The sequence below is a fragment of the Myxine glutinosa genome, chromosome 4 (assembly GCF_964187855.1).
Source record: "Myxine glutinosa chromosome 4, kmMyxGlut1.1, whole genome shotgun sequence".
Lineage (NCBI taxonomy): Eukaryota > Metazoa > Chordata > Myxini > Myxiniformes > Myxinidae > Myxine > Myxine glutinosa.
The window spans coordinates 43690708-43718052 of NC_136264.1; positions in this window are offsets into that span (position 1 = coordinate 43690708).

Sequence of the window (27345 nt, forward strand, 5' to 3'; positions counted from 1 at the left end):
ATAACCAATCGGGGTTGAGTATGCACTGAATGAAAATATTGTATTTGTTCTTATTCCATCGTTATAAGCACCATCAATCAAATCACAATGAATTAATACTGAATTTATACCGGAGGATATTTGGATAACATTATCACTGTAAAACGTCCCGTTATTTTCAATCTTTTTTGAAGAGAAACCCAATAGCTCTCTAAACGAATTTTCAATCGTGAAATCAACTTTATAATTATTTTTAAGTTTAATAGTTGATTTTGAAGTGTGTTTTTGAATATCTATTACAATATTTTTTGGTTCATCACCTTTTTCTTTCATAAGGCGAGAGACTTCTGAAGATATTTGAGAAATCTCGTAAGCTCCAGGTGAAACGGTTATAGTTTTATATCCACTTCCTGGATTATAACTAAACTTGTTGTTTTTCTCTGTGATATTAAAAAGGGTATTGTAAGTTTCCATTGACAACAAAGATGCCTCATATGAGGTAAGGGGGTCAAGTTGTAGTGGGTAAGGGAATGAAGCTGTGTAATCGCTCGTTGTGAAATTAAAACTAAGAATTGTGCTTCTCATCTTATTTAATATCTAATAAAATATCTTTGTATTGACATTTATTAATTATTTTCATGTTCATCAACTGATCTAAAATGGCTGAGGATTCATTAAAACAATTGTTGTTTCCAGCCTTCTTACTACCTAACAACAATAATAGCCTATTAACTAATTGTGATGGGTCATTTGGAAGAAAACTAACACCCGAACCAAGCTTACTTAAAGCATCAATAATATGTTTCTCCTTCTCATTCTTCTTACTTTTACCAGCAACAGAAACTCCATAATCAAGTGCATTTAGCAACTCAATATATACCCTATCTTCCTCTCTTTCCATATCAAGTGGTTCCTCAAAATATTTTGAACCGCTGAATCCGGGGTTTGTTAGAAGAAACATTAATCTTGGAGTTAATTTAACATTTGGTTGAGTAGAACTCAAGAACATCAATTCATCATTAAATATCAATACCTTTTCTTCCACAAGATGAAACACTGCTGGTTCTTCTGTTGGAATGAGACCTGCTCTGGTTTTTGAACCCGCCGAATATTCATTGTTTTGAAGAGCTTCCACAACATAATTAGGGGGTTGATTTACCTCCTCAAGTTTCCGAAATAATCCCTCGTCATCATATTCTAATTCACCAAGTTCTTGTTTTGTTATCTGACTAAAATCTTTGAGCATTTGAAGTTTTTTCGGAGTAAATTCTACCGTGGGAACTGTAGGTGAGTGTTGAGTTTTCAAAAGTGGTTTAAAGAATTTCTCTTGTTTTCTTTCAAAGGCTTCTTCACCAGTTAGTTTCTGTCTCCGTTTCTTCTTTATCTCTTCCTGTTGTTTAACAACTTTTGAAACTAATTGTTGATGTTCCTTAAACTTTCTTTCTCTTTCTTCGGTATTCATTTTCTGTATTTATTTATTGAAAAATATCATTTAGTATCTCATCTTGTTTCACAACAATATAATTATATTTTCCAATCGTGTGTTTCATATAATTTTCAAATTCTTTTTTACTACATAACGTAGAGCAATTATCTCTCCAAAAATTATTTACATCTATTGAATTTAACTTAAATAAAATAAAAGTATTGGCATTGTTTCTTATTGAGCGTCGAGGGAGTTGAAAATATGATTGACTAAGATATATACAATTACAAGAAGAATGTCTCCCTCTTGTATAGTAGCTATCCATTACTGTTTGGTTTCTCTCATTAACACAATCATCAAAGATGACGAGGTTCTTTTTTGATTTATCTAAATCTTGAGGTGAAGGTATATCATCCGTATTATCACTGAGAATACAAGTTATGGGTTTCGATTTTGATTTCTGTGTATCACAAAATAATTGTATTATATCTTCAATATTATAATCATTCAGTTTGTTTTGAAGTTTAAATAAACCGATAATGTCTTCCTTTTTAAGACCTGCATTAAAACCCTGTGAGAGTAGTTGATACTCGGGTTGAAAACTTGACTTTGTAAAAATTATTAAATTATCATAATCTAAAAAATTAGGACCAAGGAGCATCTTTAAAAGTAAACAGGTTTTCCCACATCCGCTTGAACCAACTATTAGACATCTCAATGAATTTGGAATGTTTTTATGGTTATTAAATTTTATCTTATTTTCCCAAACGGGTAAAAAATCATTCATTTATATATTTGGAAAACAAGTCATCCAACTTTTTTTGAGCTATTTTAGAAACTCTATATTTTATCCTGAGTTCGGGTTTAATTTCAAAATAATTCATTATTTTATTTATGTAGTATCTTGTATTAACATTTCCATTAAAATTATTTTGAATAATAAATATCATTAAACCCTTATACATTTCCTCAATACAAAGAGTCTCTTTCCTTGTAAGAAATGGTGTATTATCACCATAATGCTTAACATTCATCTCTCTTATTAATCTTGTAAAGTAATTCATTTTTGGTTCTAATTTAAAAGAGTTATATGTTTTTTTATATTTCTTATTATCATTAATTAGAATATAATCACAGAATAAACATTGTTTATATGAATCCTCATCATTAAGCCCCACTCTATCACAAGCCGGACAATTCTCTAATTTATCATATGGAGAGTCTGGAAATTCTAAATATCCTTCAGAACTTATCATATTTATGTGGTAAATTTTTACTTAAACTAAACGCAAGTTTATTCATTAATAAATACAATGTTTCAAAGCACAAAAGACAAATTTCAATCAATCTCTACTTCGGTGGAAGATATAGAAAAATATGTCAAAGATGTTAAATTGAACAAAGATAAATATGGAAATTTTTGGGTAAAACCAGTTATGGAAAATAACATGAGCCCCTCTATTTCATTTAAAGGAAGAGCTCTAACTATACCTGGAAAGACATCCATTAAAGTAAATCTAACAAAAGTTTCTCCTCTACTCCTGGCAATTTATTCAAAGCTTGAAAAAGTGATTGACCACGATACTTTGAAAAAGAATGATAAGACCATTAATAATTCTAGAGGAGACATTTGTATTTTCTTTAATAATCCAAAGGGTGTAGATCTAAGTAAAATGAATGATGTTAATATTTCTGGTGAAATGTCATTTCGTTCTATGATAGTTAGAGATTATTTAAAGATAACTTTTGATATAAAAATTGTAGAGATTGAATCTGTTAATGAAAGAAAGTATATAGATATTGATGGGAATATTTTTCTTGCTAATTAAATATGAGTCAATACAGCAGTGAAGATTTTACTATTTCATTGAACTCGGACGATAGTGATGATAGTATTTCATTGAACTTGGACGATGGTGATGATAGTATTTCATTGAACACAGATGATAGTTATGATACTAATAGTTTGTGCTCAAATGATAGCTATGAGAGTAGCTTTATTGATGACTCTGAGTATGATTCTGAGTATTCATGTGATAGTTATGACTTAGATGATTCTGAGTGAAAAAGTGTTTTAGTTTAAGCACAGCGATATATATAAAACGGAGCTGTAAAGCTCAAAAGTGTTTTATTTTAAGCACAGTGATATATATAAAACACCACGTTTTCTCACGCTATAAATATGGTTTATTGTGATACTTGCGAGAAGGAAGTAAAATATTATAAACAACATATTCTCACCGCAAAACATACATACAACATTTTAAACAAACTTTCCCCTCTTCCACCTGAAACAAAACACTGTTCTACATGTAATAAAAATATCCTCAAGAAAGGCTTCAAAATACATCTTAAAACAAATCTACATTTATCAAATTTTATCACAACTAAAAACTCTGATGGAGCATTCAAAGGACATATTAAAATAAGAGTCTTTAACTTCAAACCTCCTGAACCAGAGTCTATAGTTGATGCTGTAGAAATAGTTAAACCTGCTGTTCAAACGTTGATTGAAAAAACACTAAAGGAAATGAAACCACTTAAATTTTATATGGGAGTAAAATTAGAAATGACAAAGGATGAAGGAGTTATAGATGCACCATACATGAGAACTGAGCCACACTTTATATCTTCATATCAAGATTTTAAAACATCAGGAGTCTATGATGAACTTATTAAACAAGAGCAAGATGTGGATAATTCAATCGTAGGAAGTGGATTCAATATAGGAAAAATTATTTACATAGACATTCATATTCTTAAATCAGATCCTCTAAAAGCTTCTTCTTACATTGATTTACCCAGTGTTATCAAAAATAGAAAAGCAGTTATCAATATCAAAAATAAAGACAATAAATGTTTTCTCTGGTCTATTTTAGCACACTTACATCCTCCACATTTTCATGATGAAAGAGTATCTCATTATAAAAAATATGAGAATACATTAAATACGAAAGATCTAAAGTTTCCGATGACTTTAAATGATATTCCTAAATTTGAAAAGATGAATAATTTATCAGTTAATGTTTATGGTCTAACAGAAACAAACAACATTCAGGTTTTAAAGCTTTCTGACAATTGTAAACAAACTCATATTAATCTTCTATATTTTAATTCAGACGAAAATTCACATTATACATACATCAAAGATATTGCTAAATTAATAAAACCACAAGTCTGTAAGAGAACAAATAAAATATATATTTGTTTGCGTTGTCTTAACTTCTTCAATTCACAAGAAAGATTAGATAAACATTCAAATTATTGTGGCGAACATAAATCAACGGTAATCAATATGCCTAAAGAAGGCTCAAAGATCACATTCAAAGATGAAAATAAAAAGATCAAACATCCATTTGTTATATATGCTGATTTTGAAAGTATTTTAGAAAAAATTGATACTGCTTCTCAAGATCCAAAAGAATCATACACAAATAAATATCAAAAACATACTCCTTGTGGTTTTTGTTATTATATCAAATCATCCGTTGGTGATAAATATAACAAGTTAGAGATGTATAGAGGCTCAAATACCCCAGAGGAGTTTGTGAAACGACTAGAAAAAGACTGTGTTCGATTAACCAAGATAATGAGAGAAACCAATAAACCAATGTCCTTAACAAGTAAAGAAAAAAGAGAATTTAGACAACCAAAGGCTGCCTGTCATATTTGTGAGGAAAAAATTGGTGAAGGTCTAAAGGTTAGAGACCATTGTCATCTCACTGGTAAATATAGAGGTCCGGCTCATCAAAGTTGTAATATTAATTATCAACTCCCCTCTTTCATTCCTGTCTTTCTTCATAACAACGCTCATTATGATACACATCTATTTATCAAGGAACTCTCAAAGACTTCTGGAAGTATCTCAGCAATTCCAAACACGGATCAGAAATACATTTCATTCACAAAAACAATTCACACATCTCCTATTACTCATATCAGATTTCTTGATACATTTAAATTCATGGCAAGTCCATTGGTTAACTTGGTTCAAAATCTAAAAGAGTTTCCATGTCTTTCAGAGTATTTTTTAGATAAAGATTTTCTAACACAAAAGGGAATTTACCCCTATGACTATATGGACTCATTTGAGAGATTCAATGAAACACAACTTCCTTCAAAAGAAAATTTCTATAACAAATTAAATAATAGTCATATATCTGATAAAGATTATGTACACGCACAAAATGTTTGGGAAAAATATAACATCAAGAATCTTGGCGAGTATCACGATTTGTATCTCAAAACTGATGTGCTTTTATTGGCCGATGTATTTGAAGCCTTTAGATCTGTTTGTCGCACTGGATATGGATTGGATCCTGCTCACTACTACACAGCACCTGGATTGGCCTGGAGTGCGATGTTGAAAATGACAAAACAAGATTTGGATTTGATAACCGATGTTGATATGCTTTTGATGATTGAAAAGGCAAAAAGAGGTGGAATTTCACAAGTCTGCTCGAGTAGATACGCAAAAGCAAATAACAAATATCTTCCAAATTATGATCCAACGAAAGAGAGTTCTTACTTGATGTACTATGACGCGAACAACCTGTATGGCTGGGCAATGTCTCAGGCTCTTCCTTATGGAAAACTTAGATGGGTAAAGGAAAAAGACTACAAAAACGTTTTACAAGATGTATGTATCTCTACACAAAAAGAATTGGATGAAGAAAAAGTTGGTTATTATTTTGAAATTGATTTAAAATATCCAGAGGAACTCCATAACCTACACAAAGATCTCCCATTTGCTTGTGAGAAAGAAAGTCCAAAGAAAGAATGGTTGAGTGATTACCAACGATCGTTTGATATAGGTGAATCAACAGAAAAATTACTTACTACATTATATAACAAGAAAAATTATGTTCTACACCAAAGAAATTTGCGACAATATTTATCAAAAGGTCTAAGAGTAGAGAAGATCCATAGGGTTCTAAAGTTCAATCAAAGTCATTGGTTAAAGGGGTACATTGATTTTAATACACAAAGAAGAACAGAGTCAAAAACAGATTTTGAGAAAGACTTTTATAAATTGATGAATAATGCGGTCTTTGGTAAGACTATGGAGAATGTGAGGAAAAGACAAAATATCAGACTATCAACATCTTGGGAACAAGCATCAAAATTAATTAATAGACCGAGTTTTACTCGAGCTGAGGTCTTTACTGAGAACTTTTGTGCGATCCATTTGATTAAAGAGAGTATTGAAATGAACAAACCTATTTATATTGGAACAACAATTCTTGATTTATCAAAGTCATTAATGTATGATTACTTTTATAATAACTTGAGGAAGAAATATCAAAATGATGTTAATCTACTTTATATGGATACAGATAGTTTTATTTTGAAAATTAATACCAACGATGTTTATTCAGACATGAAAAGAGACATTAATATCTATGACACGAGTAATTACAGTCCAGAGAGTGAGTTGTTCTCTTCTAAAAATAAAAAGGTGATTGGAAAGTTCAAGGATGAATTAGGAGGAAATGTTATGAGTGAATTTGTGGGATTGAGGTCAAAGGCTTATGCTTATAAATACATTGTGAATAACGTTGAAAAGACTGATAAGAAGTTAAAAGGTGTAAAGAAAAATGTTATTAAAGAAACAATAAACTTTAAGGATTATTATAACTGTTTAACAACAAAGAAAGAAGAGTTTAGAAAGATTAATGGAATAAGAAGTTATAAACATCAATTATATTCAGAAGAGATAAATAAGAAAGCATTGGGGGCTTTTGATGATAAGAGGTTTATTTTAGAAAATGGAATTGATAGTCTCCCTTATGGTTATATAAGTATATAAGTGATAAGATATATATATAAGTGATAAGATATATATAAGTGATAAGATATACATAAGTGATAAGATATATATAAGTGATAAGATATATATAAGTGATAAGTTAAAAAGGGGGGGGGTTGGGGATTTTAACGGGCTACCGCCGCCTTTTTTACTATTATATAAATGATAGAACCAAGTATCAACCAGACTAAAGAGTGGAGGTGTAATCAACCTTGGTATATAAATGGAAAACATAATGAATGTGAAAAATATCAAATAGGTATAATTGAAAAGGCAACTGGTAAAAAAATTCACAAAACAAATAAGAGAATTAATTTAAATACCGGTGAATTGGGTAAAAAAGATGGAAATATTTTTGAGTGGACGGAAAACTTTGATGGTTGTCAGGAAAATATATACTTTAATTTTAAAATGGTATGTGGCACTGGAGGTGCTCAAACAAGAACATTGAGGGAGGTTTACCATTTTATCTTAGCTCAGTTAAAATATCTTAATAAAGAACCAAACTCAAACATATTTTTTGTTAATATATTAGATGGTGAAGAGAGTGGCAAGAGAATTAAATTATTTCCCACGCATAAACAAATATTTGTAGGGTCGTTGTTTGAGTGGGTTATATTCACCAGATGATATTAAGAGTAAAAGGTTAAAAGGTCCATAAGGTCAGAAGGATCACAGGTGTTTAAGTGGTCTAATGAATAAGGATAACATGTCAAAAGGTTAGAAGGTTCGTAAAGAACAGGGTGAGAGAAATAGAGGTCTTTAGGGGCAATGAGGGAGGGAAAGAATTAATATGGAAGTGAATGGGTCAAAGATTAATCTGCCAGATGATATGTAGAAGAAGGATGATAGGTCTATAAGAGAAAACAAATATTTGTAGTGTTTGAGTGGTCTAATGAACAACATTAAGGATAGGTACTACAGACAAAAGGTTCATAAAGATGAGGGTGGGAGAAATAGAGGTGTTTATGATTTTTGAAAAAGACAAGGGGGTAAATGACATTAGATAGGGATTTCCCATGTTAAACGGAGGTGTCCCAGAAGCAACATTATTACACTACTCATGCTTTACAGTTGGTATCAGGTTCTTGTGGTCAAATGCTGTCTTTGGTTTTCGCCAAACATGTCTTCTGGTACTGTGGCCAAATAGCTCTACCTTTGACTCATCTGTCCAGAGCACTTTGTTCCAGAAGTGCTGGTCTTTGCCGAGGTGTTCATTGGAAAACTTTAGTCTTGCCCTGATGTTCCTTCTGGCACACCTCCCATGTAGATCAAATTTGTGCAGCCTCTTTCTAATGGTAGACTCGTGCACTTTGACATCAACAGTGGCAAGAGCTACCTGTAGGTCCCGTGATGACATTCTGGGGTTCTTAGAGACTTCTTTCAGCATCTTGCGGTCTGCTCTCGGGCTGAACTTGCTGGGGCAGCCTGGCCTGAACAAGTTGGCAGTTGTTTGGAATCTTCTACACTTGTTGATGATCTTCCGGACAGTTGAATGATTGATTTCAAATTGTTTGGAGATCTTTTTAAATCCCTTCCAAGACTCATAGGCATCTACAACCTTCTTTCTGAAGGCCTCAGAGAGCTCTTTTGATCTCGGCATTGTGACGCCGCACACTTCAACAACAAAGAGCAAACCAAACTAAATGTCAGGTTCAAATAAGACAGGTTCCTCCAAGATCCTCTCCAATGATGTTCTAATCATTTGCACCTGAGCTGGTGCACCTGATTCTAATTTTAGGTATTTGAAGTAGTGATAAATGTAGGGGTGTACTTACTTTTTCCACATGCAAAATTTGCATTTATGTTTATTTAAATTATACAATGGACTACAAAATGTAAATGTTTCATGATATTTGTTATATTATATCACCTTTATCCTTCAATATTGTTGAAATAAAGATCAAATAGCTGTATGTTGAAATATGTTGAAAATGTCAAAACTTTACATGGGGTGTACTTACTTTTTCACGTGACTGTATATAAATAGAAAACAAATGACAGACAAAGATGCTGGTTGGTAGAACCAACAAAGCATTCAAGAGATTGGTCCAAAAATCACCCCATTAAAGGAACTCAGCATCGTGAGCTTTGCAGCAGCACTGCTCATACAAGAGAAAGATAACAAGAAAACAACACCGCAAGAAGAGCATATCAGCCCACACAGACAGAGACCAGGCACCACCATGAAAATGGAAACTTGAGGCACAAAGGGAGCAACTGAGAAAAGAAATGGGAAAAATACAGCAATTTATAAGGGGAAATTGAAGCCCAAAGTTAATGGGGAGAATCCAAAAAATAAAAAACAAATACAAAATTGGAAATAAAGATCTAGAGTTAAAGTCTGCTGAAAGCAAACTCAAAATAGAGATGATCAAAAGAAAGATTTAAAAAAACGATGACAAACTCAACATTGGAGAAAACAGAACCACATATTTGTAAATAACCCAAAAAGATTATACCACAAACTAGGGAAACAAAAGCAAAAAATGTCAAATCCCCCTGAGAAAGATAAACTTGAAAAATTCTGGAAAGGAATCTATGAGAACCCAAAATAACACAACAAAGATGCAGATTGGATCCAAAACTTGGAAAAAAGAAAAAAAGAAAAAAAGAAAAAACAACATCCAAATGAAATGCCTCCAGTGATATTTAATGAAGAAAAAAATTAAATAACTGGCAAAAATGCCAAACTTTAAAAGCCCAGACCCAGACGGAATTCCAAACCTCTGGTGAAAGTATCTCGATGCCCTCAAAAATCACGCTAGAGCATTTGACAAACATATCCAAGGGGAGGAGACCTTGGATGAGTGGCTCACAGTAGGCAACACCTTCTTCATCCCAATGTCTGAAGAAACCCAACTACCTCACATGTATAGACCTGTCTGCCAAAAACATACAAACTCATGATGGCAATCATCACAGAAATTATATACCATCACTTAACACAAGAAGGAGGCCAAGAGGCAGAACAGAATGGATATAAAAGAGGATGCTATGGAACAATAGACCACCTCCTACTAAACAATGTCACACTCAGAAATTGCAATACAAGAATAATAAAATGATCCACAGCTTGGATAGACTACAAAAAAAGCTTTTGATAGTGTCCCACATTCATGAATGATACAATACATGAAATTGTACAAGACCAACCCTCAAATAATCAAACTAATAGAGAAAGCAATGGAGCTTTGGAATACCACATTGATATTAGAGTATTCGGAAGGAAAGATCGAAATACCGGGAGTGAAGATAAGTCAAGGAATCTTCCAGGGAGAGAGCCTTCCTGTTTTTCCTGGCCCTGAACCGACTTAGCAACCTCATTAATGAGCAAGGACATGGATACACCCTGACATCAAATAAGAGAAGGCCCAAAGAGTCAAAAAAAAGTTGACATCTCCTTTATATGATTTCTAACTCTTTGCGCCAAACGACCAAAAAACTACAATTAGGGAAATAGTACTCCGATGACATTCAAATGGAATTTGGCCTGGATAAGTGCACCAAGTGCACATTCATACATGGTAGACCAACAAAAACGGACAACATAAAAATTGACACAAATACAACAATACAGGAGCTAGACAATGAAATATCTTACAAATACCTCGGTGTAGAAGAGGACCACCAAATGTGTCACAAACAAATGCACAAAACAATTACCAAAGAATACCTGCATTGAACGAGGCTGATCCTGAAAACATACCCATCTCCAAGGGACAAAATCAAAGCCATAAACCAACTCGCAATACCAGTATTCCAATACAGCTATGGAATAATAAACTGGCCACAATCATAAATCAATAAACTGGATATCAACACAAGGAAACGCCTCACCATCCACAAAATGTTTTTTTTTTAAACAAAAATCAATGCATCCCGAGAATGTACCTGCCAAAACAAGGAGGTAGCCGCCTGATGGAGCTCAACCGAGCGCACAGAATGACAACTGTAGCATTGGCTGAATACGTAAAAAGTGCAACAGACTACCTAATCCAATTTGAAAGCAAACAGGAAGACAAGAAACAAGAGAAGGCATCCCTAACCAACTGAGCAAAAAAATTCCAAAGACAGGTGTGAGTGGAAGACGTCACATAAGAAACCGAAACAATGAGTACAGCCCCAACAATTGCAAAAAAGAAGAAAGAAAAATATATAATGAAATATCAGCAGATATATACCGACAACTGGGAAAACGATAAAGGAGCAGGGAGGTATAAAAAAATTGTTGGACAGGTTGGGAGTAGACAAAGAAGGCTCTTTGGAATGGCTAAAATGAGGTCAGCTCAACTGGGATGGAGAACAAATGATTATAAATGTCCAAGACATGGTGGTATTGGTGGTGTAAGGTGCTTGTGTTTTTTTTGTGTTTGTGGTCTGTGGTGCTTGTCGTTTTTTTTGTTTTTTTTTACAAGGCAGGTGTATGCATCTATTGCTGTAGTAGGGTGTGATGTGGTTTACCACTCGTTGCTTTTAGATAAGGTCGCCGGATAGCTCTGCAAGCTGAAATAATGCTGAGTGTGTCAGCCCTTCCTTCTGGTACATAACCTCTACCCTTGCCAAGACATTTAGACTACCTCCTTCCGAGTGGTGCACCATGGTAACAGCGCTCTTGAGGTCACTGGCTAAATGTCTGGAGTATCTCGGAGTAAGTTAGTACCCTAGAGGTGTAGTGTGCATGGCGGCCCCCCATGCTCACCAAGCCAACCAGGGTAGGTGGAGCTTTTTAGCCTTGGTAGGCAGTCCACCAAGGAGAAGGAACCTCTGATTGCAAATCCCCCTGCTGCCTTGCATGGTATGTCTCTTTAGACAAAGGCTAGGTCCACAGCTCATTCTGTGGTGGCATCAGGAAGGGCTTCTAGTCACAAAAAACATGCCTCAAATATGCTTTTTGGCAAAGAAGCCATTAGGTAAATCACGGTTTACACATGCAAGCATGGAAATGGCCGTAAAACGTTGATGATGATGAAGCTGATGAAGACCATTGATGCTACACCAATGGCTTTAAGAAAATGGCGGGGCTGAGTCAATCGGACAAGTGTAGGTTCTGCAAGGTAGAAACAAATAGTAAGAGCCACCGCGTAATCAGGATGTAAAACTTTAATGTCAGAACAGGTGTATAGCCAAAAGCACAACAAAGTATGTTGAATGATCCACTGGCACATCTGCAAAAGTCTCAATATCCCAGTCCCAGAAACCCCGTGGAAAAATGACCCAAAAGCTATCACTGAAAAAAGGTAGGAATGCTCACGTATGACCGAATGATCCCATCAGTGTGAACATACAAAACAAAGTATTGCGACCGGATATAGTACTGAGGTACAAAAAAGTAAAGAAGCGATTGCTAATTGAGGTGACAGTCCCCAGAGATTTTGGCATAAACACCACAGAAATGAAAAAGAAATACCAAATCCCAAGCACTTAAAAGTGAAGTGAAAAGATCCTGGAAGCTGAAGAGTACCAAATTGTACCAGTGATTATAATTGGAGCAACGGGAATGATAAAAAGAACCTTCCAGAGATCTTAAGAACCATCCCTGGGAATATTACGACAAACAAATTGCAGTTGGAAGCAGTCAAGGGCTCCGTGACGATCCTCAAAAGAGCCCTCAGAATAAAACTCTGAGAACAGGAAAACTTCAGAAACTGGTCCATGAATCATGATTCCTTATTGAAACCGAGATGGATACTTTGAGGCCTGGGAGAACTTCGCTCAACCTTCTGAAACCCACATATTGAGATAACCAACGACACGTGAGCACGCACACAAACACTTTCAGACCTGGTTGGTCTTCATTCCATCTCCTCAAACCCACACACATGTGGAGATAGCAGCCAAAAACAACTTACACAAACAAACAATGCATGCAGACAAGCACACATACATACACACACGCACATTTAATGAATTGTACAGTATTGGTTGTTCCTAAACTTTAATATAATATAAAGGATTTCTGTAAATGATGTTCATTTCACAACATTGCATATTCTACTTTATTTAAATTGTAAACCTCAAAACATAGTTTCCTTACCTAAAGTAAGAACCTTACCTGGAAGTAATTGACAGGTTTCCCGACTGCACGGATCATCACCTGGGCACCGTTCTTCCTTGAAGTTTCGATCCTTTCGGCCCAGGACCTCTCCAAATGGTGGATCCACAACCTCGGTCATGAATCCACATCAATAAATTACCAACATCAGTAGATCCACAACCTCAGTTGCATCGAGGCAGTCAGTGAACTCATCAGTACAACATCACGAACCAAACATTAGTCACGAGAGGATTTAATGTATTATCACATAGTTACTCCCAACATTATACATGAAATCATGCACATCTTATTTAAATAGAACATGTCCACCAACCAGCATGACCACCCACTTACCTCTGGATCAAGCTGTTATTCAAATATTCAAACAGTCACTTATAACGTTTTTTTAACATGCTGTCCTTGTCAGCTAGCAACCACTGAATATGGTTACATAAAATGGTTAAAACCCCTATTTAGGTGCAGGGTGGGAAGAGATGTTATCCTATAAAGTTTCATGCCGATTAACCGTGGGAGCTCAAAGGAGTAGGTTCACAAACAAACAAACAAACGGACATTTCACTTATATATACAGTGCATTCAGAAAGTAATCAGACCCCTTCACTTTTTTCACATTTTGTTATGTTGCAGCCTTACGCTGAAATCGTTTAAATTCATTTTTTCCCTCATCAATCGACACTCAATAACCCATAATGACAAAGAGAAAACAGGATTTTAGAAAGTTTTGCAAATTTATTAAAAAGAAAAAACTGAAATATCACATTGACATAAGTATTCATACCCTTTGCTATGACGCTTGAAATTTAGCTCAGGTGCCTCCCACTTCTCTTGATCATCTTTGAAATGTTTCTACACCTTGATTTGAGTCCACCTGTGGTAAATGCAATTGATTGGACATGATTTGGAAAGGTACACACCTGTCTATATAAGGTCTCACAGCTGACAATGAATATCAGAGCAGAAACCAAACCATGAGGTCGAAGGAACTGCCTGCAGAGCTCAGAGACAGGATTGTGTCGAGGCACAGATCTGGGGAAGCCTACAAATAAATTTCTGCTGCATTGAAGGTTCCCACGAGCACAGTGGCCTCCATAATTCTTAAATGGAAGAAATTTGGAACAACCAGGACTCTTCCTAGAGCTGGCCGCCCGGCCAAACTGAGCAATCGGGGGAGAAGGGCCTTGGCAAGAGAGGTGACCAAGAATCCGATGGTCACTCTTGGCTGAGCTCCAGAGATCCTGTGTGGAGATGGGAGAAACTTCCAGAAGGACAACCATCACTGCAACACTCCACCGATCTGGGCTTTATGGCAGAGTGGCCAGACGGAAGCCTCTCCTCAGTGAAAGACACAGGAAAGCCCGCTTGGAGTTTTCAAAAAACACCTAAAGGAGGCTCAGACTGTGAGAAACAAGATTCTGTGGTCTGATGAAACCAAGATTGAACTGTTTGGCTGTTTACCAGACTTGCATCCACAATTCGTTCTCGCTTGTCAAAATCAGTATGGGGGTCTTTATCTATTTTAACTGTCCATTTGGGCCCATCTTCCGCCCCACCTCTCAGAGAGCCCTCGGGGTGTTCCCTATTCTTTACCAACACTGTAAGTTATGGGTGCCACACCATCCAAACCATGCAGCTTGGCAAAATGGCTTACAAGACCACCTGCCCCCGATGCTGTCTCTCCAGCGTCATCAGCCTATTCCTGGTTGCCACCCAGTCTTTCCTGGGAGTCACTGGTAGCACCAGCACAAACATAATTTCAAAACACACATGGTCACAAGTGTGCCTCACTGACCAGGTCCTCAATCTAGGTCATCAGCATAATCTCGTTTCGGCCCTTCAACCTCGATACGGTCAGCTATGGTGGGCCAGCAAAAAAAAAATTACATTAAAAAAGCCACACCTAACCAACCGACTACCTACCCTAACAACATACACCACTCAAGCAAAAACACACAGAATCTTCCTTCTCACAGTCCGAGAGTCCTTTAGGTGCATTTTTACAAACTCCAAGCGGGCTTTTATTTTATTGTCCAAAAAAACTCCCAAAAAACCTCCAAAAAAACAAAAACTACAAAATAAAACTAACTTTCTTTTTCAATTTTTTTTTGCCTAAAACGCACCCAGGCACTCACTTATGAACCTCTGAAAGTTTGATGAAGATCCGGTCAGTCATCTCTGATTAAAACGCGGACACACACACAAACAACTCGCGTATGTATATATATATATATATATATATATATATGTTTATATATATATATATATATATATATATATAAGTAGTGTAATAATGTTGCTTCTGGGACACCTCCGTTTAACATGGGAAATCCCTATCTAATGTCATTTACCCCCTTGTCTTTTTCAAAAATCATAAACACCTCTATTTCTCCCACCCTCATCTTTATGAACCTTTTGTCTGTAGTACCTATCCTTAATGTTGTTCATTAGACCACTCAAACACTACAAATATTTGTTTTCTCTTATAGACCTATCATCCTTCTTCTACATATCATCTGGCAGATTAATCTTTGACCCACTCAAACATTGACCCATTCACTTCCATATTAATTCTTTCCCTCCCTCATTGCCCCTAAAGACCTCTATTTCTCTCACCCTGTTCTTTACGAACCTTCTAACCTTTTGACATGTTATCCTTATTCATTAGACCACTTAAACACCTGTGATCCTTCTGACCTTATGAACCTTTTAACCTTTTACTCTTAATATCATCTGGTGAATATAACCCACTCAAACAACGACCCTACAAATATTTGTTTATGTGTGGGAAATAATTTAATTCTCCTACAACTCTCCTCACCGTCTAATACATTAACAAAAAATATGTTTGAGTTTGGTTCTTTATTAAGATATTTTAACTGAGCTAAGATAAAATGGTAAACCTCCCTCAATGTTCTTATTTGAGCGCCTCCAGTGCCACACACTTTTTGGTAGGCTCTGCCCACCTTTTGTTAAGCTCCGTCCACTTTTTGGAAAAAACCCGCCCACTTTTTGGTAAGCCACGCCCACCTTTTACTAAGCCCGCCCACTTTTTGTTAAGCCACGCCCACTTTTTGCTATGTCCCGCCCCCTTTTGCTAAGCTCCGCCCACTTTTGCTAAGTCCCACCCACTTTATAAACTCTTCAGCATTGTATCATTTCCAGGTAAAACATTACATCATTTTCAGGGAATTTCCATCACATCATTTCCAGTTAAGACACGCCCAGGGAATTTCCACAGGAAATGACACACACCCAGCCCTTCTTATAAAAGGCACCGACCACACAGGCTTTTTCAAACACGCTTTCTGCTTCACTTGAGAATGGACTCCTATGCCGAAATGGAATGGGATAACTTTGCTATTCCTTGGAGTCCTACTACCTGTGTAGAACTCAACCTTCAGATTGATGAACTGGACTCGAACCTCTTATCAATGGAGGTAAGTTTGTTTATTTATTTATTTATTTATTTAATTAATTATTTATTTAATTATTTATTTTAATATTTTTTTTTAGATGAGACTCGTGTAAGAGTTAACAAAGTTAATTTTAATATTCATAGAGCTTGATTTATACAAATAAAAAATATTGTATTAAATTAATACATTGTTATTTTCTTTCACAGGAAATTGTATCTGAGATACGAAATGAAAATTCTGCTTTTAACACAACTTGGGATGAAGTTATTTTTTTGTTTGAAGACATTTTGAACAACCAAGACCCCCAGAACGAGTTCTACCTTGATGACCCAGCCAAAGAGTTATACCTTGGAGATCCACAAAATCCTGAAAAAGAGTTTTACCATGATGATACTTGTTGTGAGTTATCAAAACAAAACCCACTGAACAAGTTCTACCTTGATGAGCCAGAATACAAGTCATACATTGGAGACCCACAAATTTCTGAAAATTGGGAAAGGGGAGTTCTCCCTGATGGTCCGCAGTTATACTATGTGAGACACATCATAGAAACCCTAAAAAATTGGGCAAGCAGAGTTCTCCCTGATGGTCCGCAGTTATACTATGTGAGACACATCATAGAAACCCTAAAAATTTGTGAAATGGGAATTCTCCCTGATGGTCCGCAGTTATACTATGTGAGACACATCATAGAAACCCTAAAAAATTGGGCAAGGAGAGTTCTCCCTGATGGTCCGCAGTTATACTATGTGAGACACATCATAGAAACCCTAAAAATTTGTGAAATGGGAATTCTCCCTGATGGTCCGCAGTTATACTATGTGAGACACATCATAGAAACCCTAAAAAATTGGGCAAGGAGAGTTCTCCCTGATGGTCCGCAGTTATACTATGTGAGACACATCATAGAAACCCTAAAAAATTGTGAAATGGGAATTCTCCCTGATGGTCCGCAGTTATACTATGTGAGACACATCATAGAAACCCTAAAAAATTGGGCAAGGAGAGTTCTCCCTGATGGTCCGCAGTTATACTATGTGAGACACATCATAGAAACCCTAAAAAATTGGGAAAGGGAAGTTTTCCCTGATGGTCCGCAGTTATACTATGTGAGACTTATCACGGAAACCCCAAATATTTCTGAAAATTGTGGTTCTACCTTGGGGACTTGGAAAGATGGTTATATTTTTGGAGACTCGGAATGGGGGTTTTGTTTTGATGACTCGGAATGTGATACCTATCTTGGAGGCTCAACAGGAATGTGGTTATACCTTGGGAACTTGGAAAGTTGGTTTTATTTTGGAGACTCTACCTGTGGGGTCCATCTTGGAGACTCTTTGGATTCTAAAGCAATGAACAATGTTCTTTGTTTAATGACGCTTGATTTAAGCAATATCAAGAAAGTTCGAGGAAGAAAATGCTGGAAAATTCTTTCTTCCCATTTCTACTTCTTCAAACTTGAAAGCCTTGAAAGACAGAATTGGAAGAAGAGGAAAAAAAATAAAAATGAAATACATATTTTTAAAAAAGAAGAAAAAAAAGATTATGTTAGGGTTTGGGTGGGATTTTGAATGTGAGGGTTAGGGATGGGGTTGGGTTAGGGATGGGGTTGGGTTAGGGTTGGGATTTTGAATGTGAGGGTTAGGGTTGGGGTTGGGTTAGGGATGGGGTTGGGTTCGGGTTGGGATTTTGAATGTGAGGGTTGGGGTTGGGTTAGGGATGGGATTGGGTTAGGGTTGGGATTTTGAATGTGAGGGTTAGGGATGGGTTGGGGTTGGGTTAGGGATGGGGTTGGGTTAGGGTTGGGATTTTGAATGTGAGGGTTAGGGATGGGGTTGGGTTAGGGATGGGGTTGGGTTAGGGATGGGGTTGGGTTAGGGATGGGGTTGGGTTAGGGATTGGGTTGGGTTAGGGATGGGGTTGGGTTAGGAATGGGTTGGGTTAGGGATGGGGTTGGGTTAGGGATGGGTTTGGGTTAGGGATGGGTTTGGGTTAGGGATGGGTTTGGGTTAGGGATGGGGTTGGGTTAGGGTTTGTATATTATTATGACTCACTCACACATACACAAAAGTTAAGCCCCAACTGGAAAGTTGAGGGATTCTGTGTTTGGGGTTCACAGATTTAAAAACGTATCCCCATTATACACACACAAAAGTTAAGCCCCAACTGAAAAGTTGTGGGATTCTGTGTTTGGGGTTCACAGATTTAAAAACGTATCCCCATTATACACACACAAAAGTTAAGCCCCAACTAAAAAGTTGTGGGATTCTGTGTTTGGGGTTCACAGATTTAAAAACGTATCCCCATTATACACACACAAAAGTTAAGCCCCAACTAAAAAGTTGTGGGATTCTGTGTTTGGGGTTCACAGATTTAAAAACGTATCCCCATTATACACACACAAAAGTTAAGCCCCAACTGAAAAGTTGTGGGATTCTGTGTTTGGGGTTCACAGATTTAAAAACGTATCCCCATTATGCACACACAAAAGTTAAGCCCCAACTAAAAAGTTGTGTGATTCTGTGTTTGGGGTTCACAGATTTAAAAACGTATCCCCATTACATTTTATTTATTTATTTATTATTTTCAAGGGTATTAACTGCTTACTTGTGTTTTTTGTAATTCTTGCGAGTAAAATGAACCCAAGATTTCTTCTCCATTTAAATCATATAATTTGTAGGTCCAAGGGACTGTATCCATTACATCAATGATTTTAAATAATTCACGAGTCCATTTTTGTGTATAACCTTTCTCAAAATGACTTTTCCATTTGTATATTCTTACAATATCACCAACTTTAAACTTGGGCTTTCTCAAATTAATCTCCTTTTCATATTCTAATTTTGTAAATGTTTCTGATGGTTTTGATTTTGTTGATGAATGAACTGTATTATTGTAATTATCTACAATATCCTGAATTAAATACACCCATTTTTGAGAACCGAGTTGTGTGAATTTTTTATATAATTTCTCTTTTAAAGTACGATTAAAACGCTCAATAACAACTGCCTTTCCTTCATTAAAGGTGCTGTATAATTTAATACCCTTCCCCTTAAGAAATTTCATGAATATTTTGTTATAGAACTCTGTTCCCTCATCAGTCCATAACTTCTTTGGTTTCCTTTTATCCCGATCAAATATTAGCTTAAAGGCTAACATTAAAGTATCACCCCTTTTATTTTTTAAAGGGACAACCCAGGCAAATCTACTCCTCAAATCAATAATGGTTAAAGCATACCTGTATCCCCTGTCATTATTCAATTCAATTAAATCAGCGGACCATATGTGGTCGGTGTATTTAGAATAAACCTTCCTTCTTTTAAACTTTGTGATTATAGGTTTGTGTAATTCTTCAGCCAAAAGCTCCTCAGTCTTGATGACATCATTAGAGCCTAATAGTTTTTTGAGGAATAACCAAGACCAAGTTTCAATTTAGCATTTATCAAATTTCTCACAATAAACCTATCAACTTTCTCTCTCAACGTTGGATTTTGTATCAAAGACAAATTATACAACATTTCGCTGTCGGCTTTATGTTTTTCAGTCAACGTAGTGGTTTTCCCATAAGCAATATCATGCTTCATACACACTTCATCAACCCTATTTGTAGGTTTAGACCAAGGTTTAGGATTGTCAGCCTCATCTAATCTTTTATCCAAGTTTGTTCCTGGACCACAGAAAGAATACCCTGGAAGGTGTAATTCCCCTGGAATTCCAGTTGTTGTAAATTTACTTCCTGACAGAAACTTTTGTATGTCTCCTCCTCTTTTAGGAGAGATGAATTGGCACTTTTTAGAGCCACATACTTGACATATTCCTTTTTGATAAACTCTATTATTTTTAGCTTTAACATAAGAGATATTTTTAGATTTAGTTTTCTTTTTACATTTGAGACAATAACTCATATTTATTTATCAGAAAAATTCCGACAGAGTATCAAAACCTTTTTGGTTTTCAACATATACATTTCAATCTTTATTTTTAAAACATAAAGAATCCTAAGGAATGCCTTCACTCTCTCCTCCATTTATTTACAAATAAAAACTAACTAAAGTCAATGACACCAACATCATCAATCACATAATCTTTTCCTTCTTCTTCTTCTTCTTCTTCACCACTTTCTCGTTTAAATCTCCTCCCTGAAATTGAAGACATTGACGTTGTTATTTTTGAAACCATTATCTTCATAAGAGTTGTTAATTCTTTAATTTCCTCTTCGGTGCGTTGAGATTGATTTATTTGCTGTAATACACTCAATCTTTTACGAATCTCACTGATTTCCATCTTTTTATATTTTTCCTCCCTCTCTCTTTGCTCCCTTTCCTCCCTCTCCTCCTTCTCCTTTTTCTCCCTCTCCTCCTTCTTCTTTTTCTCTCTTTCCTCCTTCTCCCTTTTCTCTCCTTCCTCCTTCTCCTTTTTCTCCCTCTCCTCCTCCTTTTTCTCCCTCTCCTCCTTCTCCTCCCTCTCCCTTTCCTCCTTCTCCTTTTTCTCTCTTTCCTCCTTCTCTTCTTCAACTCCTTCCTCATCCCTTGCTACCCTTGAGTTTGAACCCCAAAGAATATTATACATATACTCATCTGGATTTTGAGATATTCTTGTATCTATAATTATTTTTCTCATAATAGGATACCAATAAGATTTGTTGACGATTTCTAAAAGAGTTTTATATTTCATAACTTTGAGAAGTTCATTTTTATTTAATATTTTAAACAAGTCTCTATTTGTGGGTTTAACAATATCAGTATAAGGCCAGTTTTTAATGACAAAATTCCCATGTATATGCTCCAAATCATAAGGTATGTAATACCGAGCACCCTTTTCTTGTAGGTATCCTTGAATACAAAAATTATAATTCTCTTGTAGTCTTCTTCCTGCCATTTATGTATCAGAAATATATGTGAGATTAATATTATGACAGGTAATACCACCCCATCTTCCCACTACCAAATCGGTTTGTATTCCTCGGCTTTCTATCCTTATCTCATTACCTTCCTTCTTTGTCATGCGAACCATCGCTATACTATCATATATTTTTCTTTTCTTAAAATCACGTATTTGTTGTTTACTAATTGTACTTCCACATAAATCCTTATCCTCACCAAGTGGATAATATTCTTCTTTACGAGACTGATTTAAATCATGTAGGTCTTCTATGTTTATTGAAAAAGACCAATTATACCCTAAATCAGGCATATCATACCCCCATTTATTAATTCGCATATTAACTAAATGTCCTTCTTTATAAAATTCAATTGTAAGCAGGTAGTTAAATTCAATGAGGAAAGGTGTATGGTCAGTATAACCAGGTGTTGTGGTTGTAAATTTTACTTGTTTCACAAAACGTGCTGTTTTCTTTAAAAATATATATTGTGATAAATCACTTAATCTAATTAAGTCATTCGCATCTGTAGGGTTTGGATAATTGATTAATTTATAAGTATTCTTCATATTAATATTTTTACTTACACTATATTTTTGTCGTTCAGCCTGTGCCTTTGTATAATAATTTGATAAATCAATATCCTGAGAGGATTTTCCAAAGATAGAACCATCTTTTCCAACATAAGTCATTTATATTAGATTAAAAATGATATCATAAAAATTTTCATTATTGTTGAGTTGAAATAATACATATAAACATAATTGACCACAACATTTAGAATTAATTTCTTGAACTTGAAATGTTTGATAAACACCATTCTGTAAGAATTGTATTACTTCAACAGGTGGTGGCATACCATAACTATCAAAATAATATTTATCCTGACTATTATGAATACAAACCCAATGAGAACCATTCTGTGTGTCTAAATTCATAATAATATTCTTTGTATTCTTATTTATATGTATTAATTCATCTCTCATACAAATAACCACATTATCAATTTTTAGTGTTTTACAATACTTAGCTAGTTCTATATTTGATGTTGTATTCTTTCCAAATTGTTTAAACCATTTATCCATTTATTTATGAGAAAGATACAATCCATTACCCCGTTTAGTTAGTTTAACACCCGCTTGAGCGATAGAGGAAAGCATATCTCCAACCAACAATCTAGCTTTATCAGGTAGACTTTCAAGTTTTTGAGCAAAATCTACAATTACACCACTTCCACTAATTTGTTTCTCCAACTCCTTGTTATGTCTTTCCAATTCTTTTTGAGCTTTTAGTTGTGCCTTCCTTTCGTTAGCAGTTTTTACCGCTGCTGAAATACCACCAGTCAATGCTCCCGCCGCACTTAAACCAGCAAATAAAGGAATTAGAAACGGGAGAAATCCTCCTCTTGACTCGTCTATTGAATATTTCTTTAACATAGGTTTCGTCATTTTAATTTTAAGTGATCCAACATCATTTAGTGTTTTTACTTGTGTGTGTGTGAGTAAAACATCAATTCTTACAGCTCCTTTTCTTTGAATTGTATTAACATTAATTAATACAAGGCTTTTGATTTTGAATACAAGATGTTAATTTATTAAGATTGATTTGATTAACATATACCCCAACCATTTATTTATGAGAAAAAACCTATGTGATATTAATCATAACACCATTATCTGTATTAATCTGTAATTCTGTTTCCTCCAAAAGCAAACAATATGCATTAACCTCTTCACTCTCCCCTCTTTCAATGTATAGAGAAGTATCCACTCGATTAGACTTTATAGTTTCCTTTTGAGAACTCAGGTCAATTGCGTAGATTGTATAAAGTTTTTGAAACGCAACCATATCCAAAATAGGATCATTATTACCATTACTTTCACACACCTTTTGGTAGGACTTGTAGGCTTCCGCATAATCATTTTTTTCCCAATCAATTTCCAATCTATCTCGCGGATAAAATGTGCCATCAAGAGAAACCCGAAGTTGTTTCACCTTAGCATTATCACTCAGCGCATTATTCTTATTAGTACCGTCCTCTCCATCTGGTTTTTAAAAAATGAGCCAGAGGTATCGTGGCTTTCCTTGAAGAACACCCAAATTCCAAGTGTAGGTAGTGTGTTCCAGTTTAACGTGTTGACATCTTCTTTTAAGGTATGATACATTTAGCGGTTTCTTTGAGTTAAGTCTTCTATTTAACATCTCTTCCGTTTTAAGATTAGGAGTATATTCACTGATATACCAACACAAATCATTAATAACAAATTTATTGTTGTCTCCAAAAGCATTTTCATCCCCAAAAAGCAACCTATTTACATTATCATTCCTTTGTAGTTGAAATCTAATTTTAAGACCATACAAAACTTTATCATAATCGCAAAATCCAAATATACCTTTAAGAGGTACTGCTACGGTAAAACTATTCACTGCTTTTGTTTCATCATTATACATTGACTTCCTTTGACTATAACCAGGGTCTGCGTTTGTACCCGTTGACATATCAGGAATAAAACCTTCAACAGCTCCCTTACCCATTCTATCACTAAACGAATATAGTGTAAATTTCATTATTTCAGATGTAGCAGAGACATAATCAACCGCTTCAACCTCTTGTGTTCCAATATACAGGCGGACACTGTCAAACATTTTCCAGAAGAAATCATTTACGAGTGTAGCATTAGTATTATTCGCAGCCTTAGTGAATTTAAATTTACACAGCAAGAAACTATCAGCTATATTCAAGTAAGTTTGTTGATTATTTATTTCAAAACTTTTTGTTCCGTTTGAATTCCAGTCTGTTCCTGTTATAGCATTTACCTTAAAATAGTCTTCCTTTTTAGTGGAGTTTGAAATGATAATCGTATCATCCAAATCATAGATACTATCAATCGCTTCCATACTTGTATTTATATAGCATTAAAATTGTTGAAACCCTGACCCAAGTATTTTAATGATTTTTTGTCGTTCTTGTGAAGATAGTTGAGTTTTACCTTTTTTTATTTCTTTGATTGCTTGTAATTTATGAGACTCCTTTTGAGCATCTTTTATACTCTTTATAGCACCCGCAACGGAGCCCACGGCAGAAGCAGTTGAATCAATTAGGTCTTTATGTTTAAGGATGGTTGAACCAATACCCATTAGAGTATCAATTATCCCATCTCCTTTATTTCGAAATTGATGACCTACACCTCGTTGTCTCTTAGGTTTATAGTATCCTCGACCCACATACCTTGTATAGTCTGGTGAAAGGAACATGCCCTCCCCTGTAATTATTTTATATTTTCCCAACTCGTGTTTTCTCACAATAACCATTATTTATTTATTGAAAAACTTCACGTCGGTGAATTCTGATGGATATAATTTCATCATTAAAGGATATCATACGATTATCTTGGTCGGTTATCCTAAAACTTACTCTGTATATGGTTTTTCCTGACACAGGTAAATAGACAAGATTTTTTGGTTCCATATTAAATTTATAACCAATCGGGGTTGAGTATGCACTGAATGAAAATATTGTATTTGTTCTTATTCCATCGTTATAAGCACCATCAATCAAATCACAATGAATTAATACTGAATTTATACCGGAGGATATTTGGATAACATTATCACTGTAAAACGTCCCGTTATTTTCAATCTTTTTTGAAGAGAAACCCAATAGCTCTCTAAACGAATTTTCAATCGTGAAATCAACTTTATAATTATTTTTAAGTTTAATAGTTGATTTTGAAGTGTGTTTTTGAATATCTATTACAATATTTTTTGGTTCATCACCTTTTTCTTTCATAAGGCGAGAGACTTCTGAAGATATTTGAGAAATCTCGTAAGCTCCAGGTGAAACGGTTATAGTTTTATATCCACTTCCTGGATTATAACTAAACTTGTTGTTTTTCTCTGTGATATTAAAAAGGGTATTGTAAGTTTCCATTGACAACAAAGATGCCTCATATGAGGTAAGGGGGTCAAGTTGTAGTGGGTAAGGGAATGAAGCTGTGTAATCGCTCGTTGTGAAATTAAAACTAAGAATTGTGCTTCTCATCTTATTTAATATCTAATAAAATATCTTTGTATTGACATTTATTAATTATTTTCATGTTCATCAACTGATCTAAAATGGCTGAGGATTCATTAAAACAATTGTTGTTTCCAGCCTTCTTACTACCTAACAACAATAATAGCCTATTAACTAATTGTGATGGGTCATTTGGAAGAAAACTAACACCCGAACCAAGCTTACTTAAAGCATCAATAATATGTTTCTCCTTCTCATTCTTCTTACTTTTACCAGCAACAGAAACTCCATAATCAAGTGCATTTAGCAACTCAATATATACCCTATCTTCCTCTCTTTCCATATCAAGTGGTTCCTCAAAATATTTTGAACCGCTGAATCCGGGGTTTGTTAGAAGAAACATTAATCTTGGAGTTAATTTAACATTTGGTTGAGTAGAACTCAAGAACATCAATTCATCATTAAATATCAATACCTTTTCTTCCACAAGATGAAACACTGCTGGTTCTTCTGTTGGAATGAGACCTGCTCTGGTTTTTGAACCCGCCGAATATTCATTGTTTTGAAGAGCTTCCACAACATAATTAGGGGGTTGATTTACCTCCTCAAGTTTCCGAAATAATCCCTCGTCATCATATTCTAATTCACCTAGTTCTTGTTTTGTTATCTGACTAAAATCTTTGAGCATTTGAAGTTTTTTCGGAGTAAATTCTACCGTGGGAACTGTAGGTGAGTGTTGAGTTTTCAAAAGTGGTTTAAAGAATTTCTCTTGTTTTCTTTCAAAGGCTTCTTCACCAGTTAGTTTCTGTCTCCGTTTCTTCTTTATCTCTTCCTGTTGTTTAACAACTTTTGAAACTAATTGTTGATGTTCCTTAAACTTTCTTTCTCTTTCTTCGGTATTCATTTTCTGTATTTATTTATTGAAAAATATCATTTAGTATCTCATCTTGTTTCACAACAATATATTTATATTTTCCAATCGTGTGTTTCATATAATTTTCAAATTCTTTTTTACTACATAACGTAGAGCAATTATCTCTCCAAAAATTATTTACATCTATTGAATTTAACTTAAATAAAATAAAAGTATTGGCATTGTTTCTTATTGAGCGTCGAGGGAGTTGAAAATATGATTGACTAAGATATATACAATTACAAGAAGAATGTCTCCCTCTTGTATAGTAGCTATCCATTACTGTTTGGTTTCTCTCATTAACACAATCATCAAAGATGACGAGGTTCTTTTTTGATTTATCTAAATCTTGAGGTGAAGGTATATCATCCGTATTATCACTGAGAATACAAGTTATGGGTTTCGATTTTGATTTCTGTGTATCACAAAATAATTGTATTATATCTTCAATATTATAATCATTCAGTTTGTTTTGAAGTTTAAATAAACCGATAATGTCTTCCTTTTTAAGACCTGCATTAAAACCCTGTGAGAGTAGTTGATACTCGGGTTGAAAACTTGACTTTGTAAAAATTATTAAATTATCATAATCTAAAAAATTAGGACCAAGGAGCATCTTTAAAAGTAAACAGGTTTTCCCACATCCGCTTGAACCAACTATTAGACATCTCAATGAATTTGGAATGTTTTTATGGTTATTAAATTTTATCTTATTTTCCCAAACGGGTAAAAAATCATTCATTTATATATTTGGAAAACAAGTCATCCAACTTTTTTTGAGCTATTTTAGAAACTCTATATTTTATCCTGAGTTCGGGTTTAATTTCAAAATAATTCATTATTTTATTTATGT